Source organism: Symphalangus syndactylus, chromosome 13 (genome assembly GCF_028878055.3).
Source record: "Symphalangus syndactylus isolate Jambi chromosome 13, NHGRI_mSymSyn1-v2.1_pri, whole genome shotgun sequence".
NCBI lineage: Eukaryota > Metazoa > Chordata > Mammalia > Primates > Hylobatidae > Symphalangus > Symphalangus syndactylus.
In genome coordinates this window covers 98,061,104-98,078,964 of record NC_072435.2, presented here as the reverse complement: position 1 = coordinate 98,078,964, position 17,861 = coordinate 98,061,104, and the positions used below count along the sequence as shown (strand labels likewise).

General features: G+C 43.8%; 1 long non-coding RNA gene across 1 annotated transcript; it reads left to right on the top strand.

Moving 5' to 3' along the window:
• Positions 1–2,333: 2,333 nt before the first annotated feature.
• On the top strand, positions 2,334–17,107 carry LOC129460812 (uncharacterized). Its single transcript, XR_008650312.2, has 2 exons — positions 2,334–2,633; positions 16,819–17,107. It is a non-coding gene; the product is annotated as an uncharacterized lncRNA (long non-coding RNA).
• The last annotated feature ends 754 nt before the right edge of the window (positions 17,108–17,861 follow it).

The window sequence follows — 17,861 nt, the reverse complement described above, 5'->3', positions numbered from 1 at the left end:
ATGTGTAAACAAGGACTAAGCCGGAAACATCCCAGCTACGAAAGCACGTATGAATTACAGTAGCAGCCATATGAATTTTACTTAGGTGTGGCTAGCACACAGGGTTATGGTAAGGAAGGCTTCTTAGTGATGGTAACAACGGCACTGGGCTTTGAAGGTTACATGGAAGTTTGGTGCTTGGTGCATCGTCAGTTAAGTACTGATATGCCGGGCAAAGGCGAGAGCCTGGGAAAAGATCCTACACTGGCATCCTGGGTCCTTCAGCTCTATTACATTTGTTAACCTTGTCATAAGGGCAGCCCTGCCTAGGCCTGGTGCTGGGAGGGAGCCAAATGCCCCTGGAGAATTGAAATCTGCTAAGGAAACACAAAACAGAAATGGCTTTACACACTGGAGAGAAAGCAATCAAGGATAATAAATAAATAAAAGGGATCAGAGTAGCAGAGACTTTTTAAAGGGGCCCCCAAGCCCTTTGTTTTCCAGATGAGAAAGGGATTACCTAAGAGCAGGCATTAGAACCAGTTCAAGGCGCCCTCCCTGCATCACGCTGCCCTCACCTCCCGCATCCTACCTGTGGGTGCTGCAGAATCAACCCACATCTCAGGAGGAGGAAAGTGCACTGGCGGCACCACCAGGGAGTTCAAGTTCAGACTCGGCCACTTCCTTGCTGGTGACTTTAAGCAAGCTACCTGACTTCTCTGAATCCCAGTTTCCTCACTGGGGAAGCGAAAGTGAGGGTATTACCTACTTTGCAAGATGGTGTGAACAGAGCAGAGAGCGTGCAAAGCTGCGCTTGACGAGTCTCATCACACAGCCCGCCTTTGTAGTGGTGAGGCAGCCCCTGGAGGGAAGGCCTGCGCCTCCGCAGGTAGCTGATGACGGGCTGCTCCAGCCTCAAACGCTGGAAGGCTTAGTGCCTCGAGTGCCCTTCAAGGGGTGCTTGCTCCTCTGCCTGCCCTTGCCGGGCCCCTCACCCCACGCCGCGCTTTACCCTGACACACACAGATTTTCCATGGCTGGTGGTCATGCTGCCCTGCCCTGGGAGCACATCTGCCCAGGATCACAGAGATGTCAGGGGGAAGCCGCTCTGACTTGATCTCAGGCGCAACCTGATACTGGAGTTTGCTTTCACCAGTCAGCAGAGGAAACATGTGGGATGAATTAACTAAGCCAACCAGGGAAAGCAAGGAAAGCAACGGCAGTCGGACTTCAATCGGTTCCCAGACAATGGAGCGTGGGGCGGGCCCACCTCTATCCAGCAGGGCAAGGACCCCCCCCCCACCCCATCCCCTAGAGAGTTGTCCCACCCTCAGGCCTAGGGTGTGGGATTTGAACCCAGGCAGTCTGATTCACAGCTAAGGATTTGATCTCTCTATATTTTTTTAGGAGACAGAGATTAATGGTGACATGACAGAGACAATGGGGGGACCTTGAGGAAGAGCAGCCTCAGACCTTAGCTTCATGTTTGCAGGTCAAGAATACTGGGGAGGAAAGTCAGAAGGAAAAACAGAAGCCCTACATTTTATACTTACAGTCCAGGTGAAGGTAAGGCTGGGGAGAGAGTTCACAGTCAAGGAAAAGAAGAACTGGAGCTGTAAGGGCCTGACTACTCTGAGAAGCACTTCTTTCCCATCTACAGGTAAGTCTGTCCTCACAAGTTAATCAGTAGCTTCTTTCCAGCCACCCATTCCCCAGGGGTCATAGAGCCAAATCCTGAATTTGCTGCTACTCCGTCCTCCTCCCATCAGCTGAAACATCCCAGATTTTCAGCACAAACTTCTCCATTGACTGCCCTGACCAGGGCCAGGTTTTCCATGCAGGCATGTATGCCTGGCCAGGTGATCCCCAGTTTGGAAAGTACAGTCTGCACTGACAGGTGTCTGCCAGCGCTCACACACAACTAACGCAGAACATCCTCTCCTTTCTAGGTACATGGTGTAAGGGGCTGGTTAGGGAGAAAGGGGGATGACACACACAGTGTCCTTGTATCTAACAAAACACTTGAAATGGGAAACAAGGAGGGGCACTGATAGATCTTTATCCTAACTAGAGACTGCTGTCTCAAATCTTGCTGGCAGACAGCCACACTAGGGTGCTTTTGTGACATCCTGCTGCTTCCAACCAAGTGAAACGAATTTTTGTCCTCCTTGGGGACAAATGTTTCTCTAAGACAGTCTGAAGGAAGGAAGGCAGAAAGTTAAAAAGAAGATTACATATAACCAGCACTGATGTGGAGTCTTGAATAACCTTCAGAAATTCCAGTAGCATTATTGCCTCTGCTCTCATCAGAGTTCCACACCCGTTTTCCCTGCCAGAGCACGCTTCTAGCATTTTCCGCAACTCCTCCAGGTTCTCTCTGAAGGTGAGGCAGCCCACCGAGGCTGTCTCCGTTGCCTGTCTCTGTGATTGATGGTCACCATCATCCTTCCTCCCCTAGGCGCCTCAATCTGGACGCACTTAATCAGGTTCTGAGATCATGCACGGGAAAAAGAACATGTCCTGGAGAGTTGGCTGGCTGGCCGCACCACCTCAAGGGTCACTGAGAGCTAACTGACGCCATGAAACATGGAGCACAAAGCATGGGTCCTATTTTCCAAAGGATTCCAAGAAGGGGTGGGCAGCCATAGGCTCCGGTGAGTTCTCCTTGATAAAATCTTCATGGGAACCTGGCCACTGTGAATGCGAGATTTTTAATCACAGGGGGAGTGTCTTTCTTTTTCTTCTTTTAAACTGTGTAAAGTATTCATGATATGAAATTTACTATTTTAACCTTTTTTAAGTATACAGTTCATTGGCATTAAGTACATTCACATCATTGTACAGCCATCACCACCATCCATCTCCAGAACTTTTTCATCTTCCCAAACTGAAACTCCATATCCATTAAACACTAACTCCCATTGGCTCCCTCACCCCAGCCCCTGACAACCACCATTCTACTTCCTGTCTCTATGAATTTGACTACTATAGGTAACACATACAAGTGGATCATACAATATTCATCCTTTTGTGTGTCTGGCTTACATCACTCAGTTTAATGTCTTCAAGGTTCATCCATGGTGTAACATGTATTATAATTTCCTTCCTTTTTAAGGTTGGGTAATATTCCCTTGTGTGTGTGTGTGTGTGTGTGTGTATACATACAACCTGAGTGTCCACTGACAGATAAATTAACAAAATGTGATATATAGATCATATATAATATGTATGTATAGATATATCATATATTATGTATATAAAAATGTGATATATATATATCACATTTTGTCTATTAATTCATCCATCAATGAACACCAGGGTTGTTTCTACCTTTTGGCTATTGTGAATAATGCTGCTGTGAACATGGATGTACAAATGTGTCTTCAGGACACTGGCTGCCAATTTTTTGGGGGTATATGCCAAGAAATGGAATTATGGGATTATACGGTAATTGTATGCTAAATTTTTTGAGGAAGTGCCATAGTGTTTTCCACAGTGGTTGCATCTTTTTACATCCCACCAGCAGTGCACAAAGGTTCTAATTCTTCCACATCCTTGCCAACACTTGTTATTTTCTGTTGTTTGTTTGTTTCATAATAGGGCTTTCTTTTTTTTTTTTTTAATTTTCCTTCCAAACGGACAACTTGTCTTTTCCAGTGTGAAGAATTTCCAGCTCACCCTACTTTTATCTGCCATGGTGTTGTGGGGAGGTCATCTTACTAATAATATTCTTGTAAACACTCCTTTTCATGAAGGCCACAGCCCCTGTGGGTCTGAGTTAAGTACTAAAGTGCTTTCCAGAGTTCAGAAGTTTTAGGAAATTTATCTCCCGATGGAAAAAAATCCTATAAGTGACTCTCTTTTCCATTTTTGCTAAGCAAAGTTACTCTCCCTTTAGGAGGAAGAAAATAGGTGCAGAAATAAATAATGTGGGGAACTTAAAGAAATGAAGCCTGTAGAGTCAAGACGTCTGGGAACTCAGCTCCTCCTGTGCAGCTGCTGTGTGGATGTGCAGACTGAGCAGCCACTGAACTCACTGAGCCTCAGTTTCCCCATATAAAAGTAAAGAGTAATGCTTGTACCATGGGATTAATACCACATTTATATTAAAATTTGTTCTTTTTTATATATAACATATCTTTAATGTATACAATTAAAAGCTGTGCAAGCCCTTATAAAAATGGGATGCCATCCATACTTTTCTGTATTTTGGCTTTCTTACTTCACATTTCCTCATAGAATTCCCTCCAAATCAACTGGCAAGCTCTATGTCAGTCTTTGGAATGGCTTCATCCATGGTTGACTGTGCTATAATTTCTTAAACCATCCTTCTTGGTGGGAATTTGGCTTTCCTGTTCTCCACATGGCAGCTTGGATGTAGTGTGTGGATAGTGACTCAGTGGCTCAGTGTCCCCCAGGGGCACCCTTTCTCACTCAAAATAAGATCCAAAGGCCACACAGAGGCCCACAAAGTCCTAGATTATCTTTGTACCTCCAACAGCCCCAGCATCCCCTCTGCCCAGTATTCTCTGCTTCACTTGCTCTGCTCCAGCCTCACCAGCCTCTGTGCTGCTCCTCAAACCTGTTGCTCATGTTCCCATTTCAGGGTCTTTGCACTTGCTGTTCTTTTGGATCTAGAAGACTCTTCACAGATATATACATGGCTTATGCCCTCACCTCTTCCTGGACTGTATTTCAGCAAGGACTTCCCTAGTTTCCCAGTCTAAATAAGCAACTCCCCTCTCCCCTCGGCACCCCCTATTTCCCTTCCCTCCTTAATTTTTCTTCCTAGCACTTATCACTCCCTTGTGTATTAGCTGATTCTCCTCATTAGAGTGTAAATGCTACAAAGGCAGGCATTTCACTGTTTTATTCTATAGATAGATAGATAGATAGATAGATAGATAGATAGATAGATAAATAGATAGATGAGAGAGAAAGAGAGAGAGAGAGATGAAGTTCTATATCTTCAGTAACTCCATTAGTGCCTGGTACTTAGTAGGGTTTGATAAATTTTTATTGACCAAATGAGTGAGTGAATGAATGAACCTACATAGGTCAATGTGGGATGTGGGCCATCATGGAACACAGAATAGCACGTTATCAGAACCAGAAGAGAGACCATTTTTGTGGCCATATGAAACTAAAGCATCCCAAATTCCTAGCCAGAAGGGATTCAACACAACCTTGGAACTATACTGTATTTGCGAGCTACATATCAACCACAGATATACACATTAACTACTCACTGAACATAAAGAGCTCATTCCATGGAATAGAGTGGCTATTCTCATCTGAATGTGTGTTGTTCTTGTTATATCCATATACAAACCCATCTGGTCCCATGTAGAGAGGTCCATATCAGGTAGATTAAAGATGAACAAACACTGTGACAAAATGGCACAGTAACTGAAAGCTCTGGCCCTGGAACCTGACTCCCTGGGATTAAAGCCCACTTCCCTCTGAGCGAGCTTGGACAGATTACTTAACCTCTCTGTGCCTCAGCTTCTCATGTGTCAAATGGCAAGAAGAGTGCCTATTCTTGTTGCAGGAGTCAAATGAGTTAATAAATACATAAAACACTTAGAACAGAGGGTGGCTAGTTTGGTGGACTGTCTGGAGACAGACTGCCTGGGGTCAAATCTTGGCTGTGCTACTCACTAGCCTTGTGATCTTAGGCAAGTCACTTAACCTCTCTGTGACTCAGTTTCATCAACTATAAAATGGGCATAATCACAGTCTCTCCTCTGAAGAATGTTGTGAGAATTAAATGTGTTAATAACAATATTATAATAACTCCACAGAGTTACTGTGAGGATTGAATGAAAGGATGAAAAAGGCTTAGTGCAGTGCCTGGCATATAGCAAGCAACGATGGAGAGGAGGAGGAGTTAGAACAGGAGTGTGCTCAGGACATTAAGGGAGTACAGAACATATGCTTTGCAGGAGCCAAAGATAGAAAGGTGAGGTTCAGGGGGCTGCAGTAGACTGTGTTAGCTGCTTCTCCTCCCTGGGGATGATCACACTTACCTCCCTCTAGGAGCAGACTTAGCTTGGTGACTCTTTGTCTAGCAAAATGTGACCAGAGTGCCATGTGTTACCTCTGGGAAGAAGCTTTGGAAGTCAGTGCATGGAGTCTCATGTTCCCTTTTCCTTGCCTCTGCCACCATGGAGCATGGTTTGAGATGGAACCTCTGTCATTCTGAAGGACTGAACTCCTATGATGATCAAACTACTTTTGCTGGCTTGAAATTAACATGAAACACACATGAAAAACAAGCGTTGTTTTAATCCACTAAATCTGGAACTGTTAGTTGCTGCAACATAACCTGGCCTAAACTGACTGAAGTTTTCTTGGAAGAGACGAAATCTTAGCTGAATCTTAAAGATTGAGAAAGAGTCAAGCAAAGAAAGTAGGGAGGCTGTTCCAGGCAGAGAATAACATGTGGAAAAGGTCCAGAAGTATGAGGTGGCAGGGAATGTGCAAGCTGAAAGCACCTTGGTATTGCTAGAACCTCGAATCAAGGAGGAGAATGCCAAGAGATGAGTCTGATAGGTGGATGGGTGGTAGTCAAATCAGAACCCCAGCATGCCTAGTTGTTCAAACTTTGTCTGCAGATTGTTGGGGGAAATTCTTCAGCCACCCCCTACTATCCTTGTGGGGTATAAGTCCATGACACATTCCTTGCATGGTATCTAGTCAAGGGTCACATAACAATAACTGACTCCTCCTTTTTTGTCAAAATATAAGCTCACAGCTCTTCCATCTGGCATTTAAAAACCTACATAACTGAGTCCTGCCTATCCCACTGCCTAGCAACACGAGTCCCTCTGGTCATAATGGCAAAGGTCTACTTTACTGTCAGTGGAACGTGCTTTGTCAATCCTATTTTTCAACCTTTGCAATCTTTGGTGCATTCATATTTCCCAGGTTCAGGAGAACCTCTTTTTTCCAAGTCTCATGTTTCCATATGGAGGTTCCTCCATTAGTTAATATTCCTGGCCTCTCTTGGTACCTCCAGTCATTTTCTTCTTGGGGCAAACAATCACTAACCTGATTGGTGTTTGGAGGAAAGAACACAATATTGAGGGCTCAGCCACTTTTGAGTAGTTTTGTTTTGTGATCTGTCCATCACTGCTGACAAAAAACATTTTTACCTTCTCTCTGCCAGGATGTGGATCTCCAGGATCTGGATCTAGATCTGGATCTCCCGATGGGACAGACATTTAACTGCCTGTATTAAGACTAAGTTTACCTGCAAATGACAGAATACCCCAAATAACTAGGGTTTAAGTCAGATAGAAAATTATACTTTTTTAATGTAAGTGATATACAGAGGTAAAACCATTCCAGACTACCATGATACTTCATGGCCCTCAGAAAACCCAGAGCCTCTTGTCTTGTACCATCATTGTCAGCATGTGGGTAGAACTCCAAAATAGCTTCCTGAGTTCCAGCCATCACATCCACCTTCCAGTTAGCAGGAAGAAGGAAGGAGAAAAAGATGGACTTCCCTTTCAGGGCACTTCCAAGTAGTTACACACACCACTTAAATCCTGTTGGCCGGGATTTAGTCATATGGCCATCTAGCTGCAAAGGAGAGTGGGAAATATGTTTTGTTTTTGTTTTTTCCTGAGGGAGCATGTGCCCCACCAAAGCCTGGGAACTCTATTACTAAGGAAAAAGAGGATATGGGATAGGGGGGTGGGTGGTGCAAAACTAACAGTCACGACTAATTCTTGAGGGAAATCTTAACAAATCCTCTTAGCCATGGTTGAGAACCACATTCTCAACAGTTTCTCAGTCATCAAGGAGAAATTTGGACCTCTCGTTTGGCCTCCTTCCTGTGTGAGTCTCTCAATTGTTTCAAACTCTTAAGTAGAAGAAGGAATTTATTTATTGAAGTACAAAACCTTCAATGTATCACAACAAATCAGCAGAGACAGTAATCTTAATATATCTGTCTCAATTTTGCTCTGGAAACGAGGTACCAATACATCAAGGAAACGCATGCCATCTCCCCTATCCCAATAAAAACACTGGAAATAATTACAAATAATACAAGTATGAAAATATGACCATTTTGCTATATAAGATAAGCAACTTGCGAGAATAGCATATAACAATACTGACAGATTGCTCTGGAGAGAGACAAATGGAGAAACATGGTCTTCTTATTCCTACCCATCAATTCTAAAGTGAAAGAAAGATGCTAGCCCTGTATTCCCAAAGTACAAAGGTTGATACGTGAAAACTTAAGTGTGTTATAATTTTTTTATTAAGGTGAGGCCAGAGTCCATTTAACACTAAATTACCATGATTTTTTTTTTTTTTTTTACCGGCAGAATTGTATCCCTTTCATCTTAGACCAACAAAGCTATCCATCATTTTTGTTTAAGGGCACGCATTATTCAGGAGACAGCATCATTGCTGACAAAACACATTTAAATAAGCAAGATTACTTCTCTTATTCACAGAATGATTCATTTCATGTCACACACACTTCATTTTTGACTCATAAAGTACGTCGCAACAGGCTTTGTAAGACTTATAATTATTGAGGCTATTTTTGGGCCGCTATTCACTGCCTTTTCCTAGCCTCTTTGCATTAATAACCAGTTTTTTCCTTTTCAGTATTTAGTATCCGACCAAATAGGACTCATGTCAGCCAATCGGCATCTTGGGTGATGACTCATTTGCATTCAAAAGCTTAAAAATATTGGGTCCTTATCAACAAAAATTAAACTTGCTGCTACAGAGGAAGCACTGAGCTGGATCAGGGAATACAGTGGAAAGTAAGACGTGGTTTCTGCTCCAGCCCTTTCTTGCTGAAAATTGAAGTGTTAGGTTACATACCCACTAAGATCCTTTCCAGCACTGAGACTTGTATTTTAACACAAAATAGTGATTGCCACCGGCCTTCCTGTTTACAGACTGTCTTCATTTGCATTTAGCTCATTTGAACCATGCAGCAACCTCAAGAGAGAGGCATCCCCACTATTGGCCCAATTAAACACACCAGAAAACTGAGGCACAAGTTAAAAATAAATAAATAACTAGCCCCTACATAACTTTGACTTTCAACATCAAAATTTTTCTTAAAAATCCCACTCCATATATTTCACAATTCTGGAATTCTTCCAAAAGATCTGGATAAGAGTGTGCAGTGCTTTCAAAGAGTGGTGCTTTGAATTGCCTACATCAAAATCATCTGGGGTGCTTGTTAAACATGCAGACTCCTGGGTCCCATCCCAGAGTGACTGAGTCAGAATCCAGCGTGGGGCCCAGAAAAGTGACAGTTTAACAGGTGATCTCCAGCCTACCCAAGTTTGAGCTTCACAAGAGTAGCCCCCCCCACAGGGAGAAAAAGAAAGGTAAGGTATTCCAGGCAGGAAGAAGTGAACAAGCTGAACTTTCCCATGGACATTCATGGGAAACCCAAACTCAGCAACAGGCAAACATTATCCATTGCATCAATTTCTAGATGATGTCACAGACGAACCATTGAGTTGAACATTTTAAAGGGAGAAGTGGGGCTGACACAGCTTCAGAGCCTTCAGTGCCTTGAATCTCTTTAACACCTTCAACAGCTTCAGTCAGGTGCTGACTGCACAGCTGGAAGGTGAAGAGTCTGCCTCTCCTGAAACCAGGGACACTAAATTTAATCCCAGACACAATCTGCTGCCAGCTGCAAAGGTTTTTTGTTTCTGTTTTTTTGAGACAGAGTCTCGCTGTCTCCCAGGCTGGAGCACAGTGGCGCGATCTCAGCTCACTGCCAGCTCCGCCCCCTGGGTTCACACCATTCTCCTGCCTCAGCCTCTCAAGTAGCTCAGACTACAGGCGCCCACCACCACACCTGGCTAATTTTTTTTTTTTTTTTTTTTTTTTTTGTATTTTTAGTAGAGATGGGGTTTCACCGTGTTCGCCAGGATGGTCTCGATCTCCTGACCTCGTGATCCGCCCACCTCGGCCTCCCAAACTGCTAGGATTACAGGCGTGAGCCACCACGCCCAGCCAGAGCCAGCAGATTTATGTCTTGCCATAGATCCTTTCAGGTAACACGTGAAGATGTAATGGCTGCCTCTCCATCTAATTTCATATTTCAAAGTAGAACTACATGGTTCTAGCTAAGGCAGAGGGCTGGGGTCACCAGCACAAACAAGAGTAAGAGGGCTGTGCTCACCCAAGTGAAGGCCTAGGGAGTTCTTCTGCTGTAAAACGAAGGTGTTGATTCTGCTCAGTGTTTCCCAGAGTGGCATGAAACTGGTTCCATGAGAGGCTGTGCACTTAGAGAGCTCTGTGGTCCAGTAGGAAATGCTGTTTCCTCTACCCTCCTCTTAGACTCTCACAATGAATGTTTATGTATTAAAGGGTTTGGAAAGTCCTGCAGTGAAGATAACTGCTTAACCTTAACATAGCATATCCCAAATATAATTTGACTAGAGAAGCTTCCCCACAACTTTTGTGTTGACATTGAGCTACCTACTGACGGGAGCCATAGAAGAATTCAAGCAGGAACACTAGCAACTTCCAGCCACAAACCCTTCAAATCCACATACATGCATGCGTCTTCTCTCCTCTCTGGCTACAATAACAGAAGCACCCTTTGTCCTGGATTCCATTCCCTCCTGCCTTTTCAGTAACTTTACGCTATTCATTTCCACTTCTCTCCTGTATTTTCCAACCTCTTCTCCCTCCCTCATAAACCATTTAAGCAGAGCCATGTGTCTCTTCCTAAAGAAAAACTCTCCCTGATCCTCGCTTCTCCTCCAGCTATCCTCCTCCCGTCTCTTTCCTCCACAGCCAAACCTCTGAGAGAAATCAACTCTACGTCCCTTGTCTTTTCCCATGCATTCATCCAGCTTCCAACCTCAACACTCAAATGGTTCTTGCTGGAGTCACCAGTGGCCTCCATGTCACTAAATCCAAAGGACAATCTTTTGATCCTTACCCTTCCTGCTCAAAATGCTCCCTTCCCATGGCTTAAGGAATACAACCCTCTCCTGGAACTCCCTCCCACCCCTTTTCATTCTACTCCTCTGGCCTCTCCTTCCAAGATTCACGGCTCTTTATCCAACCTGCAACCTCTAAGTGTCAGAGTCCCTCGAGGTGAGTTTTCAGCATGCTCATTACCATCTCAGTCCAATATTCTCTCATGAAGACCATGTTTATATCTCCATCTGCCCATTTGACAGTTCTACTTGAATATCTCGGACAGGCCTCAAACTCAATATATTCAGAACGTGATCTTCCTTTTACAATCTGATCGTTCTCCAGTGTTCTTAAAGTTAACAAACCAGAAACCCACGCTTCATTTTTAATATCTTCCTTCCCTCATCTCTCATATTGACTCCAGCACTGGGTTCTATCTAGTTTAGCTTCCAAGTAGCACTCAAATATATCCATTTCTCTCCATTTCTACTTCCACCACCGTAGCTGAAACTGACTCAGTTATCACCTGCTGTACTGCAATATCCGGGCCCTCTGTTTCCCCTACTAGTCTGCTCCTAGTTTTTCTCCAGACTTCAACTAGAATTATCCTTTATTTAAAATCTGTTTGTCCCTTCCCAGTACTTTTAAGATAAAAACAGAAATCCCTAACATGGTCTACAAGATCTTGCCCCGTCTGGTCCCTGTCCTCCTCCCAGCTGCTCCTCTATTCACTTACCTTGGTACTGTGTGGGCAGAGATGAGGAATGGTGATGAACATCCCCCACAACAGGTATTTATCCAGCCCCAAATGTGAATAATGCCAAGGTTGAAAATCCAGGTTTGAGCTACTATCTTCCCCCTTACTAATGGTTGACTTAAAATTCCAGGCTTAAGCCAATCAAGGTATTCACCTGACCACTATTTAAGACCATCAGGGTATTCACCTGACCACTATTTAAGACAATCAAGGTATTCACCCGACCACTATTTAAGACAATCAAGGTATTCACCTGACCACTATTACTGGTTTAGAAGGGAACACATTTCCTAAATTGCCTTAATTTGATTGAAATGATGGACTTCTCATCACATGGCTGGAAGACAGTTGTGCTCTCTCTCTCCCTCTCCCTCTCCCTCTCCCTCTCCCCTCCCCTCTCTCCTCCCCTCTCTCCCCTGCTCCCCCTCTCCACCCCCTCTTCTCTCTGTCTCTCTCTTTCCGACCCCAACATGGGTTCGAAACAAGAAAGCACACCACCCCCACTTGCTACTGACAGACATCTTAGAAAACAGCCTAAGAACGCAGCTCACACACCAAGAATGGTAGAGTAGAGAAATAGAGAAAAACTAAACTTTATGGCATTGTTGCGCTACTGGATCATCCAGACCTGAAGTCTGCCTTACTGCTGAACTTCTTACTATATGAGATAAATAAATGTCCTAGTTGTATAAGTTAGTATAAATCATGTTCTTTGTTACTGGAGATATCTTGTGCTAATTGGCTTAAGCCTGGAATTTTAAAGTAACCATTAGTAAGGAGGAAGATATCATTAGCCTAGACCTGGATTTTCAACCTTGGCACTATTGACATTTGGGGCTGGATCAAATTGATCTATATAGTTCCTTTCCGTCCTTATATTCAATGATTTTATGATTCTAGATATGGCTAAGACCCTTCCAGTCTCACACATATTCAGTGGAAAAGTAAGGAGAAGGCAGGGAAGATGACATTTTAACCAAATTAAAGAATACATACTTCTTTTCTCGTTTACCAGTTGGGCCACTCCACATTTTCTGTTCTTCTCAGATCTATCAGGACACGATGTTAGGCAGACAATTTATTTTACTAAGATAATGACAGGTGTGTCTGTGACCCCCATCAACCTTGCCTTCTGCCTGTTCCCATGGTTCCTATCCCAAACAGCTGTTCCTTCCTGCCTCTGATGATCTGAACACTTAGGAGCCATCTATGCACCATGAAACCTTGTCCATCAGAGCCCCAGCCATGGGACCAGAGACAACAGTCCATGAGGCAGCTGCTGCTGTCACTTGCCATGACCGCTAGGGCCTGTCTTTAGGACAAACTAGCCTATGCTGCTGAGTTCTGTTTTAGGACAGCATTTGAACCAGACTAGTGATAGCTAGGATTACTGAGTGCTTGTCATAACCAGCACCTAGCCTTTTATCTTATCCCACTGAGTCCTCCAACCACCCCCAATGCAAGCACTATTATTAACCCTATGTTTTAGATGAGGTAATAGGCCACAGGAAGGTTAAATAATTTGCCCAAGTCCACGCAGCTGGTAAATGAAGCACTTTTTCCTGGCTTGTAGAGAATAAAGGTAGAGTGAATGAAGTCCCTGTGACTTATTTTGTTGTAATTAAATCGATCTTTTCAAAACACTTCAATTAAAAAACAATAGATATGGAAGATAAGTTAACCAAACAGTGCAGAGAATGATCATCTGAAAAGCGAAGTCTCCCTCACTTAGTCGTCACTTTGTAGTTGCCCTGTCCAGCTGTAAGGGGATAAGAATTGCAGAAAGTTTCTGGAGGATTTTTGCAGAAATTCTCTTTGCATGTGCAAAGAAGCAGTTCCTCCCTTTAAACCATTTGTTCCTACCGCCTTTTAAGGCACTGGTCTCAACACAAATCATCCTGTACCTTTCTCCAGTGTCTTTCTTGCCTTCCCCACCTCTTTGCCTCTTCCCAGAGGGCGGGAACTGCCTGTCGCCACCTCCCCCACAGTCACCTGGGGTACAATCAGGGGAGGAGAGCTCAGTAACCACCGTCTCGTGAGGAGAGAAAGAAATAAAGACAAAAAAAAACCTGAAAAGGAGTTTTCCTGAATAGCAGTATTTCCTGCAGCCCTATTGGGCAGCTGTTTCTTTCTCATGTTTGAGTTGTCACTGTAATTTCACAGGCTCTGACTTGTTGCCTAAATGTCAGGGTGAACCCTCAGTTGGACAGTTAAACACATAAGGTCACTGGCAAAGAGAGACATTTCCAGGGATCTGTGTTCTGGAGTCCCCCAAGTGAAGATGGGCCCTCATGTTAATTTGGGGTCCACCCTTTGCTCTGCCTTCACCAGAAACTGTTTAATTTGTTTTGCTGTTCTTTAAGTTAAAGGGCAGCTCTCCCGGAAAGCCCCTAAGAAATAGCCTTTCAAACAGGGCCTTCCAAATGCATGAGCTCTTCCAAATGCATGCTGTATTTGGAAGTGGTGCACAATCCCACTCACTACTAATCTCAGCCCACTTTCCATATCCCCATAGCATTTCTCAATAGCGGCAGCTTAAGAATAGGGAGTAAAAAACATCTATTCCTCATAAAACCAGTGGAAATTGGGCAGTGGGTATTGGATCTCTCGAGGGCCCAGTGAATGCTATTCACATCTCAGAAAGATGGAAAGCTGTGGCTCAGGTAAATGAAATGGGAGTTCCATGCCCACACCTGGAGGATTCCATGATGACTGGCTCATGCTACTTTCAAAAGTGTCCTAGTTTAGCAAGAAGAGCTGCGACCCTTTGGTGCACAATAAAAATAAACTAAGATACCTCATGATTACATACTTGCCATCAGTCCATAAAGCACTCTTCAATTTTGGACCAGGTAACTAAGGCCTCTCCTTCCAAGATAAGGTATAAAATATGAAGATCTATTCTTGTTTTAATTTCTATTGTTTTTTTTTTTTTGAGACAGGTTCTCACTCTGTCACCCAGGCTGGAGTGCAGTGGCATGATCATTGCTCACTGCAGCCTTGACCTCCAGAATTCAGGTGATCCTCCCACCTCAGCCTCCCAGGTAGCTGAGACTACAGGCAGGTGACACCATGCCCAGCTAATTTTTTGTGTTTTAATAGAAACAGGGTTTCACCATGTTGCCCAGGCTGGTCTTGAACTCATGGGCTCAAGCAATCCATCCGCCTCAGCCTCTCAAAGTGTTGAGATGACAGGCGTGAGCCACCATGCCCAGCCCTAATCTTGTTTTAGACAATGTTCCATTTATCTTTCAATGTCCATCACCTCCACTTTGATACCTTCTACCTCCTTAGTCATATCCACTCATCAGCTACCACTACCACCACTGAACAAGACATCTGGTACTCCCTAGTTGCACCACACCTAGACTGATATCCAAAGTTCCATCCTGTATGCAAGCCTAGAGCATAACTTCATAATTTCAGGAAGTCTTCGTTGATTCATAATGCTTGCCTGGTGGGTCTCATCTAAGTTCAGAAGGAAAAATTAATGTTTCTCTCATGGGTACATAACAGGGGAGTTGGGTATTTGGATTGTTGTAGAATTGCAACCCTAGCAAATCCCTTCTCTCTAAAACTGACCTGATGTTTAGCATCTCTCAGAAACTGTAGCAGGTTCATGCTATACATATTTACAGAGCACCTACTATGTGGCCAACTCGATTGGTGGCACTTGAGATATATTCATGAATGATACAAAGAACCTCTGCCCTTGTGCAGCTGGCTTTCACACGCAGTAAAGAAGGGGATAGGAATGAAGGTGGAGACAAAGTAAACAATAAACATGATATGAGAAATACTATATAAAAAAAAGGAGGAAAAGAGTAAATCAGGGTAAAAGTGATTAGAAGGGATGAGGGCTCAGATTGCTATTTAAAATAGTTTAGGGAGGTATCAATGAGAAAGTGCCCAAATAGGTGGCACAGGCTCCTTAATATAGGTGCTCCTTGAATGCCTGCAAGAGGAAGGTGTCAAGTACAGTTGAAGAGGAATAAAATTGGGGAAAGAGGGAGGTAATAGGACAGTGACAGTTGGGGAAAGCAGATCCTGAAGGAGCTTTTACTCTAAGGAAAATAAGGAGCCGTAGAGATACATGTTGCTTTTTTTTTTTTAATTGTACTTTAAGTTTTAGGGTACATGTGCACAATGTGTAGGTTTGTTACATATGCATCCATGTGCCATGTTGGTGTGCTGCACCCATTAACTCGTCATTTAGCATTAGATGTATCTCCTAATGCTATCCTTACCCCCTCCCCCCACCCCACAACAGTCCCCAGAGTGTGATGTTCCCCTTCCTGTGTCCATGTGTTCTCATTGTTCAATTCCCACCTATGAGTGAGAACATGCGGTGTTTGGTTTTTTGTCCTTGAGATAGTTTACAGAGAATGATGATTTCCAGTTTCATCCATGTCCCTACAAAGGACATGAACTCATCATTTTTTATGGCTGCATAGTATTCCACAGTGTATATTGCCACATTTTCTTAATCTAGTCTATCATTGTTGGACATTTGGGTTGGTTCCAAGTCTTTGCTATTGTGAATAGTGCCGCAATAAACATACGTGTGCATGTGTCTTTATAGCAGCATGATTTATAGTCCCTTGGGTATATACCCAGTAATGGGATGGCTGGGTCAAATGGTATTTCTAGTTCTAGATCCCTGAGGAATCGCCCCACTGACTTCCACAATGGTTGAACGAGTTTACAGTCCCACCAACAGTGTAAAAGTGTTCCTATTTCTCCACATCCTCTCCAGCACCTGTTGTTTCCTGACTTTTTAATGATGGCCGTTCTAACTGGTGTGAGATGGTATCTCATTGTGGTTTTGATTTGCGTTTCTCTGATGGCCAGTGATGATGAGCATTTTTGCATGTTACCTTTTTTGCCTGCCCAGCATCTTTGGTTACACTTCCCTAATTTTCCCACCTCTCCCCTGCTTTCAGTCAGAGTGGGTTAGGTGGGACTGATCAAATATCACAATTTGGGTTCACACACTCAGGTATGGCAAATCAGTATCCTGGTCATTTGATCCATACTGAGCCTAAAGTAGACATTTGACCCACATTAAGCCTAAAATTCAATTCCAAGATTTTCACTGAACTGAAAAAAAAGAGGGGGGTTACTGAGTGGGGTGTGATCTTTCTTCCTAGTTTGCCAAGTTGGAGTTTTCAGCAGCCATTGTGGCCTCATGAAGCAGAAGCTTGCCTAAGAATGATGCCAGCACAGAGGAACACAGAGCCTAGGAACGGAGAAACAGAAGTCCCCATTGACATCATTTGAGCACCTGGATTCAGCCTTGCCTGAAGCTGATGTACCTAGTCTTTTTAGTTATAGGTTAACATTTCCCTTTTTAGCTTGGACTAGTTTGTCAGATTTCTCCTCTTTGAATGGAAAAAGTCTTGACTACAACACTAATGAATGCAAATGAGTTGTCTTTTACCATGGCCTTGGTGTCTTGTCTCTTCAGCCAAAGGAGTAATTAATGGAGGGTGAGATGGCAAGGGGTGAAATGTGAGTTAAGGAGTAAAGTTTAGGAGAACTGCTAACCATACTCCTGTCCTATAGCTTTGATCGCCAAGGCCATTAAATCCCTACCTGTATGTTCTGTCTCACCTCAGTCCACGAGAACGTTTCCAGGCACACGGAAATATTGGCGTCAAATTAAGAATCAAGTAAGTCTTGCACCAAAGCCCCTCTGACCTTGTAACCCAGCTCCCCAGTAACTGACCTCCTGTTTCCCCCTCCCTGCATGTCTAGGTCCTGTTTGCTTCCAAAAAAGGCAAATGACTTGATTCCCTTCCCTAAACCTCAATTTCCCTGTGCCTGCCTGTGGTAGGTTGAATCGTTAGCTCTGATTCACACCTTGCCATGGCCTCTTCGTGGGTGGAAGGTACTTCCCTACCCTTTGACTTTGGGTCTGGTAATGTGACTTGCTCTGGCCAATGGCATGAGGGCAGAAATGGCAGCATGCTTGTTCTGAGATTTGGCCTTGAGTGGCCTTGCATATTTCCACTTGTACACTTGTGCCTTTATTATCTCTATGAGAAGACCATGCACCAATGATCCCATTGTTGTCAGAAGGAAGAAGAGAGATTTAGGGAGCATAGTCTCTCCAGCTGCCATTGCCTTCAGTTGAACTACCCCAACCTCATCACAGACCTATAGCTATAAACCTATAGCTATAAACTCCAGT